The sequence below is a fragment of the Anastrepha ludens genome, chromosome 3 (assembly GCF_028408465.1).
Source record: "Anastrepha ludens isolate Willacy chromosome 3, idAnaLude1.1, whole genome shotgun sequence".
Lineage (NCBI taxonomy): Eukaryota > Metazoa > Arthropoda > Insecta > Diptera > Tephritidae > Anastrepha > Anastrepha ludens.
The window spans coordinates 122,893,758-122,912,807 of record NC_071499.1 but is presented as its reverse complement, the minus strand read 5'-3'; the positions used below and the strand labels follow the sequence as shown (position 1 = coordinate 122,912,807).

The following is a 19,050-nucleotide window of genomic DNA, read 5'->3' as shown; positions in this document are numbered from 1 at the left end:
ACGAATTTTTTGAAAGAAATTCAACTTTCTTGGTACGAGTCGAGCAGCCACCCGTCTCATGCCCAGTTGATGGTGTAAAATATTGCGAGTTAATTCGTGAGACACATTAAGATCACGATCTACCTCCCTCAAACCTAAATGATGGTTGTCCAGCACCATTTCGTTGACTTTGTCGATGTTTTCATTCGTTGAAGATGTTGTTGGGCGACCAGACCGATAGTAGTTTCCCACGACTTCTCGGCCCTCTGCAAAAGCCTTATACCACTCATAGACCCATGCTTTTGATAAAGCGCACTCGCCATAGGCTTTCTGCAACATTTTCCCCGATTCGGCATACGGAATCCCGTTGAAAACACCAAATTTAAGACAAATTATTTGTTCGATATTTTTATCCATAGAGCACACCTGCGGTTGACTGATATAATTAAATGCCAACAACAAGCTAATTCACAGATCCCGCTTAAACTCTGCGACACTATAGAGGACAGTTGTACCAATATCGCAGCACAAAAAATTTAGACATAGGTATGTGCAACGCGCGCTTTTTAAATGAACAATTCTCGATATTTTTTTGATAGAATGTAGCTTTGGGCATAAGAAGAGATGGGACGCCATTGATGAGATATGAATAGGAAAAAAGATAGGAAAATCGGTCTCCCTTGGCTATATCACAAAGGATATTTGCTTTTACTTTACAACGATTTCCTTGCTGGTTGACAAATGGTAAGTAATTCTTCGATAGAATTCTTTCTGTTCTACAAAAATTTGTTAATTATATTTCTGAGTTGAGTTGGCTCGAATGTGGCAAACAAATAGATGTTTAAATGAGCCACAAAAAAAATACATAAACAAATATTTATTTTAAAGAGACATAAGCAAAATAATTTCAGTGCAGCTTGTCCACTCGACTTTAATCCATTAACATTGCTCTTCTACTATGCACTAACGCCCTAACGCCGCTCATTGCATTGATTTTCATATACTAAGTCGAATGAAAATAAATTTTAAATTAATTTCCAGTTTTGTCGTTGCCAACGTTTCCAGTGCCATAATTCGAACTTGCACATTTCCGTTAGTGCAAACACGAACATAAACACAAACATAAACACAAACACACTCACATATATACGAGTATATAAAAATTCGCACACTATTACTGCAAATACTCATACACTCATACAAACTCGTATATTCATCCTCGAAGTTTTCCCTTAGCGACAATTCGCTTTTTTGTTAATTTTTTGTAGCAGTCAACACTTTGTATGCCTCCCGTGTTGCAGTTTGCCTACTTCCTTTGCCATTGCACTCATTTTTTCAATGCATCTGCAAGAATTGAGGATTTTCTACAGCTTGGCGTGCAAAACGTGGCGTCAAATGCAAAGGGAAGGTAATAAACGAGAAAGATGTGACTGTTGCAGCAAGTGAACGGTAGATTTCTTGGTGTAGCCGTGACTTTTGTCATCACACGAATGCGAACCAAATAAACGTAGAAGAAAGAGAGCAATAGGAAATTTTATTTATGAAAAAAGAAAGTTAAGACATTTTTACAACTATCGCTGAGAAAAGTGTTAAAAAAATGTACGAAAGCCAAGAGAAGAAACTTGATTTTTGCATCACGCATTGCTTTCTATGAGAGTTAAACGATTTCAAATGGAGTTTTGATGGCGCATCAAGCGGTGTGAAACCAAAACTTATGTATGCCAAAAAAAAGTGTTAAACTTGAAGTTTTCTTATTAAAAATTTATATGGCAGCCCTATTCGAATTGAATTTGAAGGAATGACTTCAAAATCACGTTTCCTTTGATAACCAATTAGTAGCACGAAATGCTTAAATTTTAATTTAAATAAAAGATATGGCAACGCTGGTGGCAACAAATATCCATATGCTAGTCATAAAAATTGTAAACATTTCTATAGAAAGCAAATTTTAGAGTAGAAAGCAAATACGCGCATAAAAGTCTTAAAATTTTAATTTTCTATTTCAAACGAAAAATTGGTAACTCTGGTCATAAAAAGTTTAATTAAAAGCAAATAACAATAAACTACATACACTAAAGTACGTTTGCCTATTTTATTTGATTATAAATAAAATTATATACATTTTTCTAAGCAAAAAATTTAACTAAAAATAGTTTACAAGAAAATATAACTCCCAACAAATTTTTGCTTTTGAGGCAAAAAAACAAAAAACTCCTAATAAATAAAAAAAAAAATATTTTTATTTTCTAAAAATAAAACTCGCAAAATAATTTTTATTTTTGAAGCAAAAAATAGAACTTCCGACAAACTTTTGTTTTTAAGGCAATAACCAAACTTAAAAAACTTTAGCGTTTTAAGACAAAAATTTAATTTAAAAAATTATTTTTTAAAATAAAAATAAAACAAAAAAAAATTTAAAAAACTTTTGCCTTTAAGGAAACTTTAACTTTAACTTTAAGGAAAAAATTTAATTTAAAAAAATATTTTTATTTTTTTAAGCCAAAACCAAAAAAAAATATTTTTTGAGCGAGAAATTAAACCTAAGAAATAACTTGTTCTTTTTTAAGTAAAAAAAATATATGTATTTTATTTTCTAAGCAAACAAAAACTTTTAATTATAAGTGAATCCTGAATTTTTAAGGCAAGAACAAACTTAAAAAATATTTTTAGTTTTTAAGCGAAGCGAAAAATAAATTCAAAAAATAACTTGTACTGTTTAAGCCTAAAGCAACTTTTGTTTTGTTGTTTTAATTAAACCTGGTATTTTTAATCTAAACTAACTTTTACTTGTTTAGTTTAAAATAAATATGTAAGAAAAGCTATTTTTATTTTCCAAGGGAAAAAAATAAACTCATATTTATTAACTAAACCTCGTTTTTTGGAGCCAAATAATATTCTTATTTTTCAAGCGGAAAATTAAACTCCAAAAATTAACAAGAAGAAACTTAAAAAATATTTTCATTTTTTAAGCGAAAATTTGAAATTTAAGCCCAAATAAATAAATAAAAGATATTCTTTTGTTTCTAAGCAAAATTTAATTTATTTAATTAATTTTTTTAATCCAAAAACAATCTTACAAAATAATTTTATTTTTCAAACGAGAAATTAAAACTAAAGAGTCACCAGACTGTTTGAAGCCAAAAACAAACTTAAAAAATTATTTTTATTTTTTTAGCGCAAAATTAAACCTAAAAATAACTTATTTCTTAATCCTCAAATAAGTTTGAAAAAATTATTTTTATTTTCTAAGCAAACAAAAAACTTTTTTTAATCAAAATTTCCCTTTTTAAGCCAAAAATAAACTTCAAAAATAAATTTTATTTTAAGGAAAAAATAAAAACTAAAAAGTAAGTTAAAATTTTGTTTTTATATTTTAGGCGAAAAAATAAAACGGTAAACCTAAAATTAAATAAAAAAAAATTAAAGTTAAAAAAATTAATTTAAAATAAATTAGAAAAAAAAAATAAATTTAATAAGAAAAAATAAAAATAAAAAAAATAGTTTTTAAAAAAACTTATTTTTAACTAAAAATTTTTTTTATATTTTTTTTAGTTTTTATTATTTTTTTTTCTAAGCAAAAGAGAACTTTTATTTTTTAAGCAAACCTAGTTTTTTTATTCCAAAAATAAATTTAAAAAATAATTTTTATTCTAGAAACGAAGAATTAAAACTAAAACGCAACTTGCCTTCTTAAGGCAAAAATAAATTTTAAAAATTTGTTTTTTAAGGAAAAAACTTTTACTTTGTAATCAAACCAAAAAATAAAATTTCTTTTAATCAAACCTCTTTTTGAAGAGAAAATCAAACTTAAAAAATATTTTTTTTTTTTTTAGCAAAAAATTGAACCTAAAAGAGGCCCGAAATTGATGATTTTTAATAATTTCTTTTGCTAGTGAATTGCTTTACTTGACAAAAGTAAAAATATAGCATTAATCCTAAAATAAATTAAAGAAAAATACTTCTATTTTCTAAGCAAAAAATAGCTCTTATTTTTTAATCAAACTTTGCTTTTCTAAATAGAAAATAAAGAAATGAAAGTTAAGGCAGTAAAGTTAGTTTGCCTAACAAGGGTTTTCTTTGGTATATTCCTTATGCACGCAACATTTCTCTTGCCCCTTCTTGTTTTTTATTTGTAATTTAAAAAATATTTATTAGTTGCGGTCATTAGTATTACCTGGTCCCTGTGTCTAACATTATTTTTCAAAGATTCTAGTTCATATGATGACGACAACCTTCCTGAATAAAATGATTTTTAATTTTTTTGTCTCAGATGAATAGAACGGCCGTTATCGTGGCTGAGGTGCGACAACAACCCTTTGTTTTGTGGAGTCATATCTCCGCCATTTTTTAATATTTAATTTTATTTTTTATACAGTTATAAAATAAATATCAAACAATATAATGTGAAAAGAAAAAAATAGTTGAAGTTTTTTTCCATAAAAAAAAATCCCGAACTTTTCCTTTTTTTCGCACGCCGTTCATGGGAATACCCCCTTAAACGAGTTTTCAAATTTTAGTATTTTATTACAAAATTTTATTTAAATATTTCTTTGAAATAATGGCGACTCTAAGCAAAAAACCTAAAGATGATTTAGGATGAAGGGTATTAAATAAAGGGATGCGTCGAAAAACTCAATAATTTCAAATGCACTTAATTGATAATTTATATGGCAACTCTATGCATATTTGTTTTTAAAGTTTTATTGCATTAATTTTTTCATTGCCACTAACGCCAAACAATATTTCTCATTTTCACATCATGCAAATTTCCTACTTGGACGAAGGCAAACACTTCAAACGAGCTAAAAAAATATCCAGCGAATTTTTGCTGCTACACGTCGCATTGTCGTGAACACGATCTCCGAACACCAACACCCACGCCAACATTAGCACCGACGCCTGCTTGTTCGTTTACGTTCCCATGACCAGCACCAACACCAACACCAATACCAACACTAACACCAACAGTGATTGCTTAAGTCAGGCACCGCTGAGAATTCACGCAGCGACTACTATTTCATACACAGAGGTGCATTTTGGTGCAAAAGATAAATGCACGAGTATGTGTGCATGTGTAAATTTGCAGTAGTAAAAATGTCAACAGCAAGCAACTAAACACGTCGCACAATTTAGAGAATTAAGGCGTAATAGCAGGAAGAAAAAGGAAGTGCAAGAAGTAAGGCAGCCCGAGAAGGCTAAATTGCAACCGGCGAGAGCAGAATAGAGCCGTTAGTACTGCAAGTACTGAAATGGGTAAGGATGTATGTGTGTGGCATAAGGAAGCTAACGAAGGAAGAATGAGGTAAAGCAGTAGACATTCCACGTAGTTGATGCGTCATAAGCGAAGGTGGATGCGTTGAAAATGCAACGAATTTCTAATTTCTCTGGTAATTCACCACTTTTTCGACTTTACTGTGTTTACTTGCAGTGCTCAGCCTCTATATACTTCTTTCTTTTGCCTCGCATGTTGTATTCGTTCGCTCGCGTTTAGTTTATAAATACACAGCGGGACGTCTGCAATCAACAACAGCACGTTTTCAAGCTGATGAAGTTAATCAAAAGTGGTAAATTAAATGGTTGCATTTGTGGTAGTACCTAATGAACGCATCACTTTGGATGTGGCTGTAAAAACATAGGACATTAATGGAACATTATTAGCAGTGAGAAAGGATAGTGAGTAGAGGGAGAGAGGTGTGGTTTGATGTAGAAGGCAAAGTAATAATCAGTTGATAAGCAGATGAAGTAGCAAGCAGAATAAAAAGACAAATAAAGTCAGCATGAATTGAATTCTCGTGGCTGCAAATAATTGTAGAAATCAGCTGATGAAAAATTTAAACGATAGATGTTTAAGGCTTTTTGAAAGATTAAGTCCACGGCTGAACTTAGGATAGCCCCGTAGGTCAGGTGCGTTACCCCAGCTTAAAAGCGTTAAAACAATACATTTTGGCTATATTTGAGGTTACAAAAAGTCGTAAGATTTTAGTTATACTGACGTAATAGTGTCTTAAAGTACAACTCTTTGTCTTCTAAGTCCAATTCTTCCAAGTCTATCGTCTACGCACTTACCCCACTAATTGTTCACCTTCAACGCTCCTCCATTGTTCTTCTCTCCATAGGTAGGTAGGTAGGTAGATGAAATGGCTGAAGTACCAGACTGGTACTCAAGTCGCACTAAAGCGCCTTTTTGATTTCATTATGAGACCTCCAACGGGCAGATATCTACAGCCTACCAGAGCTATTGAAGTAACGGAGAAGGTTGATAGTTCTCTGATCTTTACAGAGAAAGTACTCAATAGTCTTCTAGCCCACAAAGGCCGATAAACACAACAACTATTTTGAAAATTTAACGGAGTGGAGTTTCCAAGACTTTCTGAGTCCTCCGTCTATAGTACTGGGGCCAAAGGGTTTTCGAAATAGCACACGAAGAAATTTACCTCCATCTGATCTGTGCTTTTTCAGAGAAATAAGCTCATCAGTAATTTCATTGCCCTCTGTGTTCCTATGCCCTGGAACCCCGATCAGAGAAATTTTAGCTGCAGGCCCAAGAGATTTGATCTCCTCTTCACAGGTGTTGTCCAATTTGAATTTGCACTATGATCATTGGAGCCTTGATCGCAACTTGACCAGCGGAAAAAAATTGATATTTCCCTCGCTCTCGCGTTACCTAAGCATTCTGCATACCTTCAGGGTCGCAAAGACTTCTACCTCAAAAACTCTAGCAGTATTCGGAAGTTTAAAGGAAATAGATAAAACGATTGATTTAGAGAAATGACCTGCTCCGACTCCCGATTCCATCCTGGAGCTGTCAGTGAGGATAGAGGTAACAGCTTCGGTACAGATTTCCCCATCATTCCAATCCTGCCTACTTGAAAAGATCGCCCATGCACTATTCTCAAACTCCATTTGGAACTCCTCGGATAGGAGCTCTGCATGAAGAAATACGGTAGTTACTGCTCAGAAATTCTACCATATCCCTTGAGAGATTGTCTTCAGAGGCCAACCTCCTTCAACCTGATTGCACTTTGAGCAGCGATGGACATAACGTAAGAGCCGATAGGAAGTATTTGCAAAACTAGATTCAGGACAGCAAGTTTTCCGTGCTCCGGTGATGTCAATACAAGCAGTCTTTTGCACCCTCCTAAGTTTAGTGATATTATAATTCTCCCGAAGAGCTTCCCAACAAACCAGGCACTCGTATGTTAAAATTGGCTGAACTACTACGTTATATATCCAAAGGACCACCTATGGCTTGAGTCCCCATTTTTCGCCGAACATAGATTTGCAGGAGTATAAAGCTATGCTGGCCTTCTTTACCCGATTTTCAATGTGGAGCTACGTAGAGTAGGGGTGTCTTTCTTTCACCACGGCATTAATTTGTTGCCATTTATTTTCCAAATTTTACGCTCAAACCCTCAAAAAGGCTTATATTCCTAAAAATACAATAGTTAGCAATGCAAGCTGCGTCAATGCAGAATCTTCCAATCTTCCATTACTCAGCTGCCTATCACTCAACTGTTATTTGTCTGTTTACTTTAAAATTATCGTCAATCGATTGAAGGCTTGGTTGGATGTAATCGTTTATAATCAAAAAGAGACTTTCTTATTTAGATTAGATTTATTTGAGGTATGCATTTCGACCTCACGGTTTTAGTGTCCCCCTATTATTTCCCCGAGCACATTTCGGACTGCACGTCTTTCTTCCGTCTAACACCGGTCAATAACCACTTTTGGGTCTAATCTCTCTGTATGCCTACCATTTCTCACTCAATTCGTTTTTCCTTAGATCATCAGTTGCCACCTACCACCATTAGGACCAATAGCTTAAAAATTCCCTTGATATTGGAATCTTTTCTAATCTAGTCTTTCAGTAGCTCACTCATCCCTCTTCTTTCATCCGTTCAACACCGGTCATCGACCACTTTTAGGCCCAATCATTTCCGTATTTGTTCGCCCTCAACCTATATCATAATTTAATCAAAATGCATACCACTTCATCCTCCAACCACCATTAAGATCAATAATTTAAAAATTTCTTCGATTTCGGAATCTTACTAATTAACTATTCACCCGCTCACTCTTCATCCTGCTGCTCTTCTTTTAGTCGTCTAAAACCGAATAGCGACCACTTTTAGGTCTAACAATGTGTGCATTTTTTTGCCATCAAACTAAATTCTGATTCAGTCTTTGAGTCACTCATTTTTCCCTCTGCACCTCTTTCATTTGATCATCACCGGCCATCCATTAATGGATTAAGGCCCTCGTCTAATTAGAAATGGTGTTTTTGGGTGTTTCTTTAAAAGCCTGTTAAACGGAGACGAAAAAAGATTTTTTGTTTTTGTTTTGAACACTTTGTTAAAGACTAAAAATTTTTTTTAGCCATACGAGGTTCGTTCAAAAAGTTGTTAGCCTTCAAAAAATGGTCTTCACACGGACAATGGATACAGATATAGCCGGTTCTACGGAACCGATTTTGATGAACTAAAATTTAAATGACGTAGAATTGATGCCGTTATCGTATGAACTACGAGCATTTCGAAAAACATTTTTTAGGTATTTTTTCGGACCTTTAAACTAAAAAGAAAAAGGGTTAAAAAACGGGGTTTCAACCGCCATTTTATCAATTTTTTTTTTAGATCGACATTCATAGGGAACAAGAAATTTGTTGTCTCATGGGAGTCCCGGAATCCGTGTCGCCAGCGACATATCTTTTTTGGAACACCAATTTTTTAAGGCTAACAACTTTTTGAACAAACCTCATATGGCAAAAAAAACAATGTATCAAAAATAAAGCACTGAAAACCAAAATTGAAAATCATTTTTCGTTTGCGTTTTACACGCCTTTAAAGAAACATCCAAAAAATGGCATTTCAAATGAGGCGAGCTCCTTAATCCATCCCCCAATCGACCATTGTCAATCATCCATCTGGCCATTTGTCTCTCATTACGTTCATTCATCTATTTTCAGTGAGTATAGTTAAGATGGCGGCCGCCGTAGCCAAATGGGTTGGTGCGCGACTACCATTCGGAATTAACAGAGAGAACGTCGGTTTGAATTTCGGTGAAAACACCAAAATTAAGAAAAACATTTTTCTAATAGCGGTCGCCCCTCGGCAGGCAATGGCAAACCTCCGAGTGTATTTCTGCCATGAAAAAGCTCCTCATAAAAATATCTGCCGTTCGGAGTCGGCTTGAAACTGTAGGTCCCTCCATTTGTGGAACAACATCAAGGCGCACATCGCAAATAGGAGGAGGAGCTCGGCCAAACACCCAAAAAGGGTGTACGTGCCAATTATATATATATATGAAGCAGTATTTCCGCGCACCATAAATTGCGCAGTCTGGTTGTCACACAAAATCAAAGTAGGGCCTCTTGTATATTCCAGGTAACCCAACTCATTCAACAGACCATGAAGAAAAACTATTTCATAGCATAATGCTATGTACTCAGCTTCCATCGAACTTAACGCAACCACAGACTGCTTTCGCGACTCCCAAGCTATTGCTTCACCAGCCATTGTAACAAAATAACCTGTATAGGACTTCCTGTCCAAGCTGTCGCTACCCCAGTCAGCGTCTGTGAAACACACAAAATTCTCAAAATTATCAGAAAAAGTTAATTTACCATAAGGGGTTTTCTTCAAATATCGAAGAACGTATTTTGCCGCCTGCATGTGCTCTGTATGCGGATGTGAGTTATATTGAGATAACTTTGACACCACATGCGCGATATCCGGACGAGATATGACAGCCAGATACATAAGCCCGCCAATAAGACTTTGGTAGCCCTTCGCCTTCAAGTCACTGCACTGCTTGTCACATTTATGAAGCACCGTGCCTGGATCCCATGGAGTTGCCGCTGGTTTACAATATTCCATGCCCCATTGTTGAAGATGTTGCTCGACATATCGCTTCTGATGTATAGTGATGTCACCTCGATCACCATCCCGTGCAACTTCCATCCCCAAATAAAATGATATCTGCCCGCGATCGACCGCTTCAATGTATTGATTCAACGCTTCTATTATACTCCGCATTTCATGCTTGTTTGAGCATGCCAAGACCATATCGTCTACGTAGAGAGCAATAATGCTAACATTCGCATTACGCACGACGAATATAAACCGATGGGTCCGACTTGCACCTTACGAATCCCATCTTCAGCAATATTTGCGTAACTTTCCGGTTCCATTCTCGACCGGCTTGCTTCAGGCCATATAAATCCTTTTTAAGAGTGCATACCTTATTAACATTTTTCGAATCTCCAAACATGGGTGGCTGACACATATAAACCGTCTCCTCTAAATCGCCGTTCAAGTATGCAGCAACAATGTCTATGTGGTTAACCCGCAACTTGTGTTTCGCCGCCAATGCCAAAATTAGACGAATTGTTGAATGACGTACCACCGGAGCAAATGTTTCGCAGTAATCCACATTGTATTTTTGTGGGCAACCCATCGCAACTAGCCTCGCCTTAAACTTCTCAATTGAGCCATCCGGATTACGTTTTATTGCGAAAATCCATTTACACCAAATCCCATGTTGCGTTCCGCACCAACGATTCATACTCTACTCTCATTGCCTCTTTCCACCTGTCAGCATCTTTAGAGTTTAGCGCCTCACTGACCGTGCTCGGATTTTCAATAACAGAGTTCAGCATCTCCGGACCAGCCTCTGTACAATAGACTTTTCTCGGCCTTCCTACACCTCCTGTACGCACCATTTTTGGCCTTCCTCGCTTCCTCTTGTTATTGTTTACAGCAACAGCCTCCTCGTAATCAGACTCAGTATCAGCTCTTTCATGTTCTTCATGCTCGCTGCCTTCGTCTTCAAGCTCGTCACGTCTGTCTTCGCTTACTAACGCTTCTTCTTCATCACTGTCCCTTAAATTTAATTCAAATGAATTTTCAAAAAATATAACATCACGTGCAATTGTGATTTGATTCGTTTGTAAGTTAATTAATCGATAACCTTTCGTAGTTGGGTGATAGCCAACAAACTTTAGCTTAACCCCTTTCGGCAAAAACTTACTCGTGTGGTCTTGGCCCCTTTTGCAGAACCACTGCATCACAACCAAACGTACGTAGATGTGCAACCGATGGTTTCCGCCCATGCCATTTCTCGTAAGGTGTAACTGCACCTACAACTTTTGTAGGGCACCTGTTTCTAATATATACCGCCGTGCTTACCGCTTCAGCCCACAATGATTGTGGCATTTTAGAAGAGCTTAATAAGCATCGCGCCATTTCCACCAAAGTTCTGTTGGCTCTTTCAGCCACACCGTTTTGCTGAGGGCTGTACGGCACAGTGGTTTGATGCCGAATGCCTTTATCACGTAACCAATTTTCAAACTGAGAGTTGACGAATTCTCTCCCATTGTCACTACGAATCGTTTTTATTTTGCGGCCAGTCTGCTTCTCCGCGGTCGCAGCAAAAAGTTTAAACATATCAAATGCTTCGGATTTTCTTTTTAAAAAATAAACTGCAGTATATCGCGAGTAATCATCTATAAATGAGATAAAATACGATGCACCGCCAACCGAATTCACACCCGTAGGCCCGCACAAGTCCGTATGTACAAGTTCTAATATAATATTTTTGTATAAATGCCGCTATATTTCACATAAGGCTTACTATGGATTTTGCATACCGCGCACGTAAAGCATTCAATGTTTTTTGAAATTTTAAAGTTCAAACCATTTACCATATTCATTCTTGAAAGTTTATTTAAATCATTTGTATTTATGTGGCCAAACCGCCTATGCCAATCACTCGCGTCATCACTAACCCCATTTACACAGTCCGCACTTTTGTTCACTAAAACGTTAGCAACATATATGCCATTTTCCAATGCACCAGTAAGAATTGTTTTTTTATTTTTGTTTTGCATTATGGCATTATTTTCTGTAAATGTGATCATATTTCCACTCTCTGCAGCTTTAGCGATTGAAAAAAAATTGGAATGTAGATCAGGTACAAACCAAACTTCTCTCAAATTAACAGTTGTGTACTTTGTTTTCAGATTAACCGTGCCCTTTCCGCGTGCATAAACGCAAGCACCTGAAGCTAAAACTATTCTATGTTTTACACAAACAAGATAACTAAACAATTTAGCATCTTTGCACATGTGAGACGTTGCGCCACTGTCTATTATCCAAGTCTCTCTTAAATTCTCCTCTTTCTCTACTAACGACCAAGCTTTATCATCTACGAGTGAATTATTAGATTGAAAACTGCACTGAGAACGTATATGACCTCTCCGTCCACACTTAAAGCACTTTATGTTGTTGTTGTACCTGTTGGAAGTTGTGCTTTCGTTCGCTCTTCCATTTTCCTTTTGTCTTGTTCTGCTGCTGTTACCGCTGCCAGCGCCTCTACCGCTACCGACACCAATCTTACTCCTTACGCCTCTGCCGCTGCTGCTTTTATTTCGAAAAATTCTAACGCGCCTTTTCGATTCGTTTGCCGAAAAAGCCGTTTCTGCGCTATTGCATTTGTCGCCGTGCCTTTGCTCCTCTTCCAGAATCTTCGCGACGAGATTATCCAATTTCGGCAATGTGTCCCTGCTCTCGATTGCCACCACAAAATTCTCCATTTCGTCTGGTAATGAGCAAAGCAACAAAATTGGTAAAAAGTCGTCCTCCATGGATATGCCAACTTCTTTTAAGTCATCTACAATACAGCAGAACTCCTTCAATTGAGCTGAAAACTTCTCGCTGCTTCTGAATTGAAATCGGATCAGTTTTTTAAATAGGTTTACTTTTCTACACGCTTTATCTGACTTGTAGAGCGCGTTCAACGTGTCCCATGCACTTTTTGCTGTGGTACAGTTTTTAATATGTATCAGCTCACTTGGCTTGACGCTCAATGTTATAGTAGCGAGAGCCTTCCTGTCGCATACTATCCAGATGGTCTTTCCAGGCTCCTCCTCCGGACACTTATCCACTACTGCACTCCACAAATCTAGAGTTATCAGTAAACTCTTTAACTGAATACACCAAGTGGTATAATTTTCGCCACTTAATTTTTCGATGTTGGCTAAAGCGTTAGCCATTTTACCGCAACTATTGCTTTTAACACCGGATAAGCAAATCAACCGAATTATTACAACTTCATTTTATGTATCTTGACCGTGAACTTAGAAACCCAAGTCGATACCTGGGCCCATAACCATTTGAAGCAGTATTTCCGCGCAGAGAAAGAAAAAGTCGTGTCGATGTAATTCACGTTTTTATTCTAACTCCCGTTTTACATTTTTGGCATCGCCTACTATCTAATGTATAATTGTACAAGTTCAAAGTTCCATATAAGTGAAGTACAATTGTTCGTATAAGAGAGTAGGATTGGTTTGCAGAGTTGTATTTAGAATCCAACAATATATATATAGTTAAGATGGTTGACAATCACTTCAAGCTATCCACATGCACCCATTCTTCATGCCGAACTTGCTCAGACAGCAAATTACATTTTCACTGGCACTGAAGGGGCTGATGAACTACTTGCAATAAACTTTTAGACAATTTTGCTACTGCGGAGAAAGGTCATTATAAAATTTACAGATTTTATATTACTATTCATTGCCCGAAAAAGTAGGCCCACACTTCATAAGCAATCACTTGTGTTTCAAATCTATGCTTGCCTGTTTGATAAAAGCTCGCCACAAACCACTTTTCAGATAATTTTCCAAATGGTGACAGAAAACAATAAAATGTGGGAAAAGTATTACGCAGGTTTTCGGAATCACCTTTGCAGGTGCATATTTTCTACTTCCGTCCCTACTTTTGCATGCACTTGACAGTTTTTAAGGCACTCTTTGGCACTGCAAACTTTATTTTTTCTTTCGTCTTCTCGTCTCTTTTCCTTCACTTACGTAGCTTGCGAATGCAACGCTTTCTTCACTCTTTTCGAAAATCGCTAACCGTTGGTTGAATACACAATCTTACCACTAAATTTAAGAGGTTTGCGTTGCGGCTCGCCAAAAAACCAAAAAGGATTCAAATGAATGTGCAAATTTGTTATTGTTGGCCGCCAAAATAAGAGACTTTAGGTATTTTAAATGATAATTTTTTTTTCTTTGTTTTGCTCTCCATTACTTAGACACTTCCAGCGCTTTCAATTGTCTGCGCAAAGTTGTGAGAATTTTCACAAGTTTGTAAAAGGCGTCATTCCCGCCAACTGCAAGCCATACAGTTTAGCGGTTGTCTGCCGTGATATATACATATACATGTGTATTTATACATATATATGTATATATATATGTATATGCTTAAGCGTCTGGAAGTTTAAAGCAGACTGCCGACCGGTATTTGAACTTTGCATAGTGAGAATTGGTGATCACAAAAATAAATGCCTCTCGCAAAATAGATAAAAAAAACAAAAATCAAATTAAAAAAATACAAAAATTTAGCCCAAAATATTGTAGGAATTTCTAAAAAATAAAAAACTCCACGTAAACTCCGTTGGCAACACTAGTTCAAGGTTGGCACGCAGCCAACAACTTCGGTTTGTCGCTGCGGCTTGAATGTCTCGCATGCATTGCATGCTTTCGGGCGCAAATATTGCATAGTCATGTGATACTTGTTCGTTTTGGTGTAGCAATTAAATTTAGGCATTTCGTTTTTCGATTGAATTCAAGTTAGTTTATAAATGCAAAGCCAAAAAATTAAAGAATTAGAAATTAATATGTAAAATTCATTTGGTACCCGAAAAGGTAAGCCAGCAATTCCTTGAAGCTACCGGTAAGCTGCGCATATTTAATTAATATTTGATAAAACATGCGAGCTTTTATATTTCATGACTAAAATTAATAAATTTCATGTTTTCAGAATCAGAAATTTAAATATTGTGTAAAATATTATTTGTTTAAACAAATATACTTGCTATTTTATTTATTGTGCATGTAAGCTCCTCCATAGCATGTAAATATTCATATCTAAGAGGAATGAGCAGGTCGCCCTGAATTGAGCCTGCATAAATCTCATATTAAGCGCTTTAATTTTCTAATTAAAAATAAGACCAGCTAAGTGGGACATTTTTTTTTGTAAAGTAGTGGTACATCAAATACTTTTACTACACTACAACGTATGTATGTACAAATATGGTCATTAAAATAGGTACCTCCACGTTCATATGAAAACGGCAAAGTTGTTTAAATCAACAATAAAATCCATTTCTAAAAAAGCGAAATTTCAATAACAGTTTCAAATTTGTTTGAGCGCCACAAGGAAATCGATAGATAAAGGTAGCGTACCTATTTTAATGGTCATATGTGTATATGTACCATCCACCACGTGCACTTCAAGCTGGCTGTCTCTAACAGCACATCACTCATACGCCCCGTAGTCCAATTTGCCGCGCTGCTTTTATGCCAACATTTCAAATCGTAAACGCTGTAAAATTGATTTTTTATGCACAATTACATAAATTGGAGTAGTAAAAAATAGTAATAAGAAATATAAACAAACAATTGAAGAAAAAAAGCGTTTAAAATTCCTGCACGAAAATAATGGCAGACATTCAATGTCTGCGTCTATGCGATTGTAAAGCGATAAAGCGCTTTATTACTGTTATTTGTTATATCTAAATAAACGTAGTTAGTCTAACAACACACACACAAGTACCCCAATATGAAACCATTTAAATAAATGTTGGAAAAAAATATAGAAAAATAAATATTTATAAACGCATTTTCCACTTTTGTCTTTCACTAAGTGCCGCATTTGTGGCAAATAAAATGTGCTAGTGAGTGTTTCTCTAAGCGCTTTTCAAATTTGCTTTTGCACGAAAGTAAAAAAAAAATGCAGCAATACCGCCGCACAATATACATACACACATATGCACCTACGTGGCTGTATGAATGCATGAATAGTCTAAAAAGGATTTCGTTATTCGCGCTGCTCGCGTGCAAATGCCATTTTATATGCATAATAATTTTTTATTTATTTTTGCAATGCACTTTCAAATGGCTGCAATGGGGTTTGTGTTTTGTTGGCATTGGTGTTGGCATGGCAGTCAATTGTGCCAATTCGGATTTTGTTGTGCATATTCATATTCGTATACAATTCAATTTGGTATGCAATGCGCTCTGATAAGCCCAATTGGGGGCAGGCAAATGCACATAAAACAAATACCCACACAGACATACATACGTATGTCTCTTTATTACACATGCTTGCGTGTAAACGAAAAAATTATACAAATGCTTGCTTTGCTTCTGCTTCTGCGTTGGCCAATTCAAGTGCATTCGCAGGTGCATACGGATTGCGAAATTTGTTTAGCTTAGCTTAAGGTTAATGGCAAGCGCGCTCAGCCACTGTTATGTGCACTTGATAAATTCATTTTATTTGGCTTATTTATGAGGATTTAGAATTTATCGTGATTTTTTGTCAGTTTATTTATAGCATAGGATTAATGGGCTAAAAAGTTATTGATTTGTTAAGAGCACAGAATTAAGCGATAAAATTGTCTATTTTTTAAAACTTATTTCTTATATTTTTTTATTCAAAATTTTACGATTATGCATATGTTTTTTAAACTTATTTTTTAGATATTTTTCTTAAAAATTTTGGGGTTATTTCTGAAATTTTCATTATTACTTATTTTTCATATTTTTTTCAAATTTTTTGACATGTTTTTTTGACAAATTTTCGTACATGTTTTTTTATTACTTTTTTTTTAATTTTTACTTTAAAATTCTGTGATTGTTACTATTTTTTGAAACTTAATTTTTATATTTTTTTCTTGAAAGTCTTACTGTTATTCGTAGTTTGTTTTTTAAACTTATTTTTTAAGTTTTTCTTTAAAGCGTGTGATTATTTCAAAAAAATTTGTTATTACTTATTTCTCATATTTTTTTTTAGATTTCTTAACTAGCTTTTCATGAAAATTTTACGATTATTCGAAAATGTTACGATTATTCGTAAATTTTTTTATTAATTATTTTAAAAATTTTGTTTCTTTAAATTCTGTGACTATACCTATTTATTAAAACTTATTTTGTCAATTTTTTTCTTTAAGTCCTGTGATTATTTCGAAAATTTTAGTTATTACTTATTTTTCATACATTTTTTCAAATTTCTGAACTATCTTTGTTTTATTGCTTATTTTTTAAATTTTATTCCTTAAAATTCTGTGATTATTTCTGAAGCTTTCGTTATTATTTATTTTTCATTTTTTTTTATTTTTTAACCATCTTTTAGCGGCCTCGGTAGTCTAGGGTAAGTGCACTAACCTGCCATCCTAGAGGTGGTGGGTTCGAATCCCACGCGAAGCACGGTCCTCGCACTTTTCTAAATTTACCTACCTTCCCTGTTAATTTCTTAAAATTAAAATTTTCAGTATTTTCCTGTGAATTTTTTTTTTAATTATTCTCAAAAGAGTGAATTGTTAAACTCACTATCTTTTCCAAAAATATTCTAAGTTTCTTTCTATAAATTTTTTGGGTTATTTCTAAATTTTTCTCAACTTCTCAAGAGCCTCGGATGGAGGAAAAAACCCACAAATTTTTAAAACTTATTTAAACATCTTTTTTCTAAAATTGTAGTTAATTTGTTAAGAACTCCAGACTGAGGGGCTAAAATGAATGCCTTTTATAAAATTTTTTCTTAAAACTTCTAGGTTACTTCTAAACTTTTTGCTAATTTGTAAAGAGCATAGGATTAAGGGATTTTTCAAATTTTTGGATTGTTTCTCAATTTTTGTTTTTATATATTTTTTATATCTTTTTCTTTAAAACTTTCGAATAATTTTTAAATTTTTTTTTATTAATTTTTGATATTTTTTTCTTTAAAATTTTCGGGTTAGTTTTCAATTTCTGTTATTATTTATTTTATATATTTTTTTCTTTAGAATTTTCTGATTAAGTCTCAATTTTTGTTATTATTTATATTTTGAAATTTTTTCTTTAAAATTTTCGGATTATTTCTCATTTTTTGTTATTATATATTTATTTTTCTTTAAACTTTTCGGATTATTTCTCAATTTTTGTTATTACTTATTTATTTTTTTTTAATTTTATGATTATTTTTCAAATTTTCGTTATTACTTAGTTTTTACATTTTTCCTTTCACATTTCTTAGTTACTTCAAAGTTTTTTGTTAACGCCAAGAAGGAACTGAGGGAATAAAATTAATGTTTTTTTAATAATTTTCAATATTTTCCTTTAGAGAATTTTTTAAATATTTCTAAAAAGAATGAGTGCTAAAATGGACTATCTTTTGAAATAATTTTCCAAACTTTTTTCTTTAATTTTTTTGATTATTTCTAAATTTTTTGGTAACTCGTCAAGAACACAGACTTGGAGATTTAAAATCTAAAATTTATTTTCATTTGTAATGGGGTAAGATTAAGGGATAAAAGTCCCTGTTTTTTTAAATTAATTTTTGATATTTTTTTCTTTCCCATTTTTGGATTATTCCTCTAATTTTTGTAGTTACTTATTTTTTACATTTTTCTTTTAAATTTCTATATTACTTGTAAAGTATTTCTTAACTTGCCAAGAGCACAGAATTGAGGGTATAAAATGACTATTCTTTTTAAATAAATTTTACTATTTTCTTGCCAATTAATTTATTAAAGAAGCAGAATTTCAATTATTTTTTAAAGGAGCTTACACATTTCTTATTTGCGTCAGCGAAAATTTAATTCGAATTTATATTAGCCCAGTTATCGCTTGTATGTGAACAAAGGAATAAAGCTGAAACAATTTGTTTAATTTCTTCTTAATTTCTTTACATAAACAAGAGCAAGCGGTCTAGCCGAGTGACTTGTCTGCAGCTGCTCTTCAATTAGTTCCAAGTTCTAAGTTCACAGAAAAGATACACAAATTTGTGTCTTATATTTTCTAATTTTTTTCCTCACTCGGCTAATAAACAACAAATTTCCAAAAGTACATTACCGCCCGTAATAAATGCTGAATGTTATTCTAAACTTTTAGATTTGCTGAAGGAAAAAAATCATGAGAAAAGACCCACATCATCCACCGTATTCACCAGACTTAGCCCCTAACGACTCCCATCTGTTTCCAGACTTAAAAAAATGAATGCGTGGAAAGCGTCTCTCTTTCTTTATAAACAT

General features: G+C 34.1%; 1 protein-coding gene across 1 annotated transcript in view; it reads right to left on the bottom strand.

Annotated features, from left to right (window-relative positions):
* The window catches only part of LOC128857713 (uncharacterized), a 115,491-nt gene that overhangs the window by 22,013 nt on the left and 74,428 nt on the right, over positions 1-19,050 (bottom strand). The gene's annotated exons all lie outside the window — the stretch shown is intronic.